The sequence below is a fragment of the Palaemon carinicauda genome, chromosome 18, assembly GCF_036898095.1.
Source record: "Palaemon carinicauda isolate YSFRI2023 chromosome 18, ASM3689809v2, whole genome shotgun sequence".
In the NCBI taxonomy this organism is placed as follows: domain Eukaryota; kingdom Metazoa; phylum Arthropoda; class Malacostraca; order Decapoda; family Palaemonidae; genus Palaemon; species Palaemon carinicauda.
Window position 1 is genome coordinate 10,116,249 of NC_090742.1, and position 7,500 is coordinate 10,123,748.

The 7,500-nt window shown below is 34.8% G+C and overlaps 1 pseudogene; it reads left to right on the forward strand.

Annotated features, from left to right (window-relative positions):
- LOC137658052 (dipeptidase 1-like) overlaps positions 1 to 7,500 on the forward strand; it is an 87,591-nt pseudogene that overhangs the window by 12,113 nt on the left and 67,978 nt on the right.

The following is a 7,500-nucleotide window of genomic DNA, read 5'->3' on the forward strand; positions in this document are numbered from 1 at the left end:
GGATTTTTCCTTGTGGAAATATTTCCGCTCGTTAGGAGGCATGTCTTCACACGAGTGGATTTTTCCGTACGGAAATATTTCCACTCGTTAGGAGGCCTGTCTTCACTCCAACGGATTTTTCCATTCGGAAATATTTCCGCTCCTTAGGAGGCATGCCTTCACACGAGCAGATTTTCCCCGAGCGCCCTCCTAGTTTTGATAAGCCGCTACACTGGATCAACGAGGGCTACCAGTGTAGGCGGTTAGTTAATCACTGTCGCTCGGAAATTCTCCCAAGCGGGAAGCTTGTAAAGGGCCTCATTGATTTTCAATAATTTCTGATCCATGCAGGCAAAACCGCGAGACATTAATATGTTCGGGAGAACTGAGCGTAAAGTCAACAAGGCTAGCGACATCTTCATACACTACAACAAATATCCCTGATTTTACAAAATGATGTAACGAGAATGAGTACTGTTTTAGTGCGTAATCATTTGTATGATTTATAGAGACCACATAAGTCGAAGTCGATCTCAATTTATTTAATATTACTTCCAAACATATATTCACAATTTTTAACTTAAAATGTGTTCAACTATACACGTTTAGGGTTGCGGTGGTCTATGTGGTAATGTCCCTGACTGATAAACTCCAGACTAGGGTTCGAGTTCCGGTCAAACTCGTTAGTTCTTTTGGTCGTTACAACCTCACCCTCCTTGTGAGTTAAGAATGGAGGGTTTGTGGGGAGCCTATAGGTCTATCTGTTGAGTCATCAACAGCCATTGCCTGGCCCTCCTTGGTCCTAGCTTGGGTGGAGAGGGAGCTTAGGACCTGATCGTATGTATATATGGTCAGTCTCTAGAGTATTGTGCTGCTCAATAGGGCAATGTCACTATCCCTTGCCCCTGCCCTTCATGAGTGGGTTTTAAACATTTAAAGTGAAAATCTCTTGGAATATGTATATTGTAAAACTGAATCTACTATATATATATATATATATATATATATATATATATATATATATATATATATATATATATATATATATATAGTATCTACTATATATATATATATATATATATATATATATATATATATATATATATATATATATATATATATATATATATATAAACAAACAAATATACGCACAACAATATTAGCTGAACTGCTTAAGGCTTTTAAGGAAATATTATCTTTAGCTGGATGTTCCAGTTAAAATATTAGTTTCCTTTTGTTATGGTCCATCAAAAAAATACATTTCTCCCATATCTCTCTCCAAAAGGCGCCTGATTTAACGGCTTGTTGACCAATTTTCTTCCCATAGGAAGCATGTGATGCGTCTAACGGTTTCATCAGGATGTTTTCAAAGGGAGAAAAAGGATCCTTCCATTTGGGCGAAGTCGCACAGGGACGCTTAAACGAAAATGAGTTGAAAATGGGTTCGAGTTTCCTATATGAAAATGAATCCTTTTGAGGATTTCAATTGTAATATTTTTCTATTGAAAGGTTAAGGAATTAGAAAAGTTGTATAATGTCGTCTTCCACATCAGGATGCCAGAAAACTTTCAATCAATCAATCAATCAATCGTCTTCCATTTGAATGCAATTATTCCTGATTTTACCTTATCATTATGAATTATTTGATGTTATAATAGAACAATCTCTCTCTCTCTCTCTCTCTCTCTCTCTCTCTCTCTCTCTCTCTCTCTCTCTCTCTCTCTCTCTCTCTCTCTAAATAAATATATATATATATATATATATATATATATATATATATTATATATATATATATATATATATATATATAGTATATATACATATATATATATATCAATGTCATCTTTCACCTTTAAGAAATTATTCTCGATATTTTTTATCATTATGATTAATATAATATAGTAAAATCTCTCCCTCTCTCTCTCTCTCTCTCTCTCTCTCTCTCTCTCTCTCTCTCTCTCTCAGTATATCTACTCGTAGTATAAACTTCCCTGATTTGCTGTTTAAAATTATTCTTTTTCCTATTTCGTAAAACAAGAAAAACGTTGTGTGAACAGGAATCACAAAAACAAAGAAAATTATGCGTTTCATTATTCTATCTTTCATAATATATTTCTTTTGAATAAAATAATAATTTCGTACCATAATAAGTATTGTGAAAGTTGAATAAATATACCGGGTAATCGATCTAGGGAATTCATATTGCCGTATCCATTATATGATATAATAGATTACTAATATATATATATATATATATATATATATATATATATATATATATATATATATATATATATATATATACTGTATATATATATATATATATATATATATATATATATATATATATATATATGTATATATATACATATATATATATATATATATATATATATATATATATATATATATATATATATATATATATATATAGTATTTCTAAGTGAGGATACCTTAATGTGGTGAAAGGGTTTGGGTATTCCCATTATCAGCAAAGCTGTACTAGTCAAGGCCACCCATACTAGGTTAGTTTTCTATGAGTGATCACAGAAAAGTCTCCAACATCATAAATCAGCAATTGGCCAGCGTGGCGATGAAATCTGGCCAAACACCAGACATGAATGAGGACATGTCTGAGGCATTTGGCCTGCAGTGGACTAGAATCGGCAGGAATTGTACTGTTGTTGTGGTTGTTGTTGTTGTTGTTATCGTATATATATATATATATATATATATATATATATATATATATATATATATATATAATATATACATATATATATATATATATATATATATATATATATATATATATATATATATATATGTATATATATATACATATATATATACATAAATATTTCATTCATAAGCCTGAAGTAGAAATTTTTAAATAACTTCCTTTACTTAGAAAAAAATATCCTGTCCCTCTTCCACGGAGAAAGATAGATTTGCATCTTAACTAGGTATCCTGTTTACCTTCTTTTTTTATTCATTGTTTCCTTTTCCCACAAAAACTCTTCATTTTGTTTTGTTTCTTTTCGATTACGAAGGATTTGAATATTGATGAGCTTCTTTTGCCCGATGTAGTCGAGTCTTCAAAGCATTTTCCACTTCGCTGTCTTCAATTTCAAGGGATGTTGACATAGGCGAAAATTGTACAATGTTCACATGGATACTTCACGCTTATAGAATAGTGGTTGTTGCACCACAACAGAAATCAGTGGTTGTTGCACGACAACAGAAATCAGTGGTTGTTGCACGACAACAGAAATCAGTGGCTGTTGCACGGCAACAGAAATCAGAGAAAATTCAATATAATAATTTTATTCAAAGTGGGTCCCGGTTTAAGTCGATTGTATTTTTCTATTTATTACTATTCTCACATTTCTTAGATGAATAAATATTTATAAAGAGACGGTATAAAATATAATTGTTAAGTAGAACTTCTGAACGCATTGATGAACTACGTATTACCTTTGAGGAGTGCAGTTCCCTTGGATTTAAGTGAGAACATCAGGACAACAGCTGCCTTACTTTCCTATATGTCCTAGTCTCATCCAGTCTAAACGAAATCCCCGAATTTATGACTTTGCTTGAAGACCACCACCTTCCGAGCTTACGTTCGTTTGGTCCTCTCCCATTGTTCTTCCTTGATGTAGACCCACAAGGAGGTGGATAGGATTACCCAGGTCCTGATGAACTAACGCTACTCCAACAGGCACGTCAATCAAGAGGTCAAACGTGCTATGGACAATTGGTACGAGACTGAGCCCAGAAGCGAGAACATGACTTCTATTATCAATCTGTACAACAAGGGTATTATGAACGAGAAGTATCTGCAAGAAGAGAAGGCCAAGGTGGATATCACCAAGAACAACATAATGCCGGTTCAAGAGAACACTGAGACAAAACTGATAATCTACTACCAGACCATGAGGAAAAGATCCCTCATCATGAAGAACAACCCAGCCCCTCCTCTGCAGGACTTTCTGAAGAAGTCTGACGTCGTTTATTCTTACCAATGCCCAGTCCGTGGATGCCCTGGCTGTTATACTGGAATAACGACGATGAGATCATAAACGTTTGTCCTGCCACGTTCGACAGGAAACCATTAAGATGCACCAACAACAAGAACGTCAAAAATGAGGTTATCACCACGAATACCAGGCTCATCGGTAGTGGCCCGAATGGCAGTAGGCTCAGGATCCCGGACACCCTGCGTATTCAGGAAGAAAAGAGATGTTCCTACATTCTCCTCCTGTCGTAGGACCACCACCAAACGTTTTTCTCACATCTGCAAGGACGATGACGATCAGCGGCCCAACAGCTTGCCTGTGACTGAGACACTCCCGCGAGTGCCTCAGCCAATTATCAAGCAGTTCGAAACCAACTGGACCTGGGATCTGAGCAGCGCAACAGCTTGCCTGACGCCAAGCCCCACTTAGTGAATTAGCCAATCATTCAGTAAAATTATAGAATTTTCTATGCGTTTTGCTCTCTCCCCTACTGATGACCCACACATCACAGTTATTGGTAGCATACAGTACTGAGAAAAAAGAAAAATCTCAGCGATTGGGATGCTCAACTACAAGATAAAGGCCATTGGACAGCTATCATTTTAAACGAAACTTATCATCATGATTATTGCTTTTGTTGTCAGCACGTACTTCAAAACTAGATTTTTAGATGGCGGGAATCATTGTCCAATAAAAATATTTAATTTACACTTCTTTTTATTAACGACAAATATAGTTCATAACGTTTTGCCATAATTTCTGGCTTGGATATTCTATTAAATTTTTTAGTTTATATAGTAGTATCATCAAATGTAGTTTTATTTATCAAGTAAAAAGATGCTGCTGGATACGCGAATATCCATTTATCTGTAGGGAGAAAAACTATGAATAACCATGTACGAGAAAATAGAACACCTGTAACCTGATATCAAATACTATTTTTGATGGCCAAATATTTAGATTGATATGCACATAAACACATATTAAACCCTTCCCACCCTTCCCCTTTCCTAACTACAACTCGGCAGTTTTTGGCAATTTATGGGAGACTGGGGTTTCCGAGTGTACCTCTCGGTGGGTAACAATGTCACCAGGGTATGACTACTCCCTCCCCCTACCAGAGGGACAGGTGGTGACTGAGTATGCATATGTCTGTCAATGACGTTGAGCGTGACAAGAATATATATATATATATATATATATACACACATACATACACACACACACACACACCCATATATATATATATATATATACATATATATATATATATATATAGTTTGCATATATGTATGTGTATGTGTATGTGTAAGTGTATATATATATATATATATATACTGTATATACGTTAGCCAGAGCCGTTGCTCCTTATTTTATAAGGGAGACGAAAAGGATCTAAAAAGAATTTGCAGAACTTTGGTTTCTGTTGTGTTAAGTTACCGGTAACTCCCGAATCAGCATCTTCATACCCGTTTTCATTAAGGTTTTACGACAATATCCTGGAGATGTTCTCGAGGTAGGGAAGTGAGGAGAAAAAGTCTGGGACTTGTGGATGAAGATACGAAAAACGATGAAAGGAAGAATTCGGGTTATGAAGGGGAGAGAGATATGGACAGCAGTTTCTTCTGAGGAAGGCGTTGATTAAGGAAAGAATTCTTTCCTCATATGAATTCTCTCTCTCTCTCTCTCTCTCTCTCTCTCTCTCTCTCTCTCTCTCTCTCTCTAGAAAAATTAAGAAAGCTAGATTTACAAGTCATGTCATGAGTATCTTCAGGCCGTAATGGAGGCCAGACAGAGAATAAGATATTATTATTATTATTATTATTATTATTATTATTATTATTATTATTATTATTATTATTATTATTATTACTACTAGCTAAGCTACAACCCTACCTGGAAAAGGAGGATTCTATGAGCCCAATCAGGGAAAAAAGTAGCCCAGTCAGGAAACGAAATAAAGAAATGAATAAGCTACAAGAGAAGTAATGAATATAAAATATCTTAGGAACAGCAACAACATAAAAAGAGCTCTTTCATATATAAGCTATAAAGAGACTAATGGCAGCCCGTTCAACGATGAAATATTCGCTACAAGTTTAAACTTTTCAAGTTCTACCGATTCAATTGTCCGAATAGGAAGATCTTTCCACAACTTGGTCGTAGCTGGAATATAACTTCTACAATACTGTGTAGTATTAAGTCTTATGCTGGAGATTTGGTGATATTGCGGGAAACGATTTAAGGACAATTGGGATAAACGAAGAAAGTCGAATAAAAAGATGAATAAATGAACAAATGTATAAAAGGGAAGATGGAAAACCTATAATTGGTAGATACCAAATAGGAAGTGATTTGTTATCTACAAGATATGAGCACGATGTTGATATGAAAGATTAGAGATCTCATCACATGAAAAGGTTAGGAAACCTTTAATGGATAGATGCCAAGTGTCAAAACTCCAATACGTCCGCCATAAAAAGCGATATACTTGAATTATTTGATAAATTGGCGTATCGTTTAAAAAACTAAACTCAGATAATTTTGGGCGAGGAATAATGTACTGCATTGATATGTATACATTTGTTCTCTCTAGATACCCCAAGTACTGTTTACAAAATGAATAATACTGGAATTACACAATCCAAAATAGGAACCAGATTTAACAAACAGTTAAACCAATTTCCTAAAATCCTTATCTACATGAACAACTAAGTTATGTTCTCCAGAAAGGATATTCTATTACTTTACCTATACCCTAGTTATTTAAGGTAGTCGTATATCCAAATTATTCAATTAGATACCAAGCTGTAATTCAAATTACGTTCCAAATCAGAGTTTTTTAATGAAAAGACGAGGGAATTTAGGCTTGCATGAAATATTTCAGACATTTGTAAACCAGAATTTATACCTTATATTCTTGTAGATGTTTTGAATGCTTCAGATCCCTCTAGGTGAAAAAAAAAAAAAAAAAAAAAAAACACCCGCTTGTGATCTCTAGTACATGGTAGGCAGTAATGGTCCGCACAAGCAGCTCTTAAAATGGAACCTTTAACGTCATAACTGAACGCGCTCCCCTCCCCCACACACACACACGCAGGAAAGAATGATGAAAAACACACAAACATTTACAGCCGGATATCTTCGGCATAAAAGGTAAAAGTAACTTATTCGTTTTGTGGAAGAGTCAGCTTTTGAAAGGGTGGAAGGAGGGGAGGGGGGGGGGTTAGCAAAACGAATTCCACTTCTGTTCCAAAACTGACTATCTGCCTTCCACTGTGTTTCCTCTGTTGCCTTTGATTTAAAGGCTAAAGGAAGTTCCAATTTTGATCTTGATCTGCAACGAACTCATTTTCTCCTCTGGTGAAGTTCATGAAAGGAAATGACTTCCTGATAAAAGACATTTCTATTTCAAGGGAATTGTATTTAACATTATGAAGGATATGTATAGAAGATATAGGAAAATCTTAGAGGAAATGTTATAAAAAAAGGACTATATATT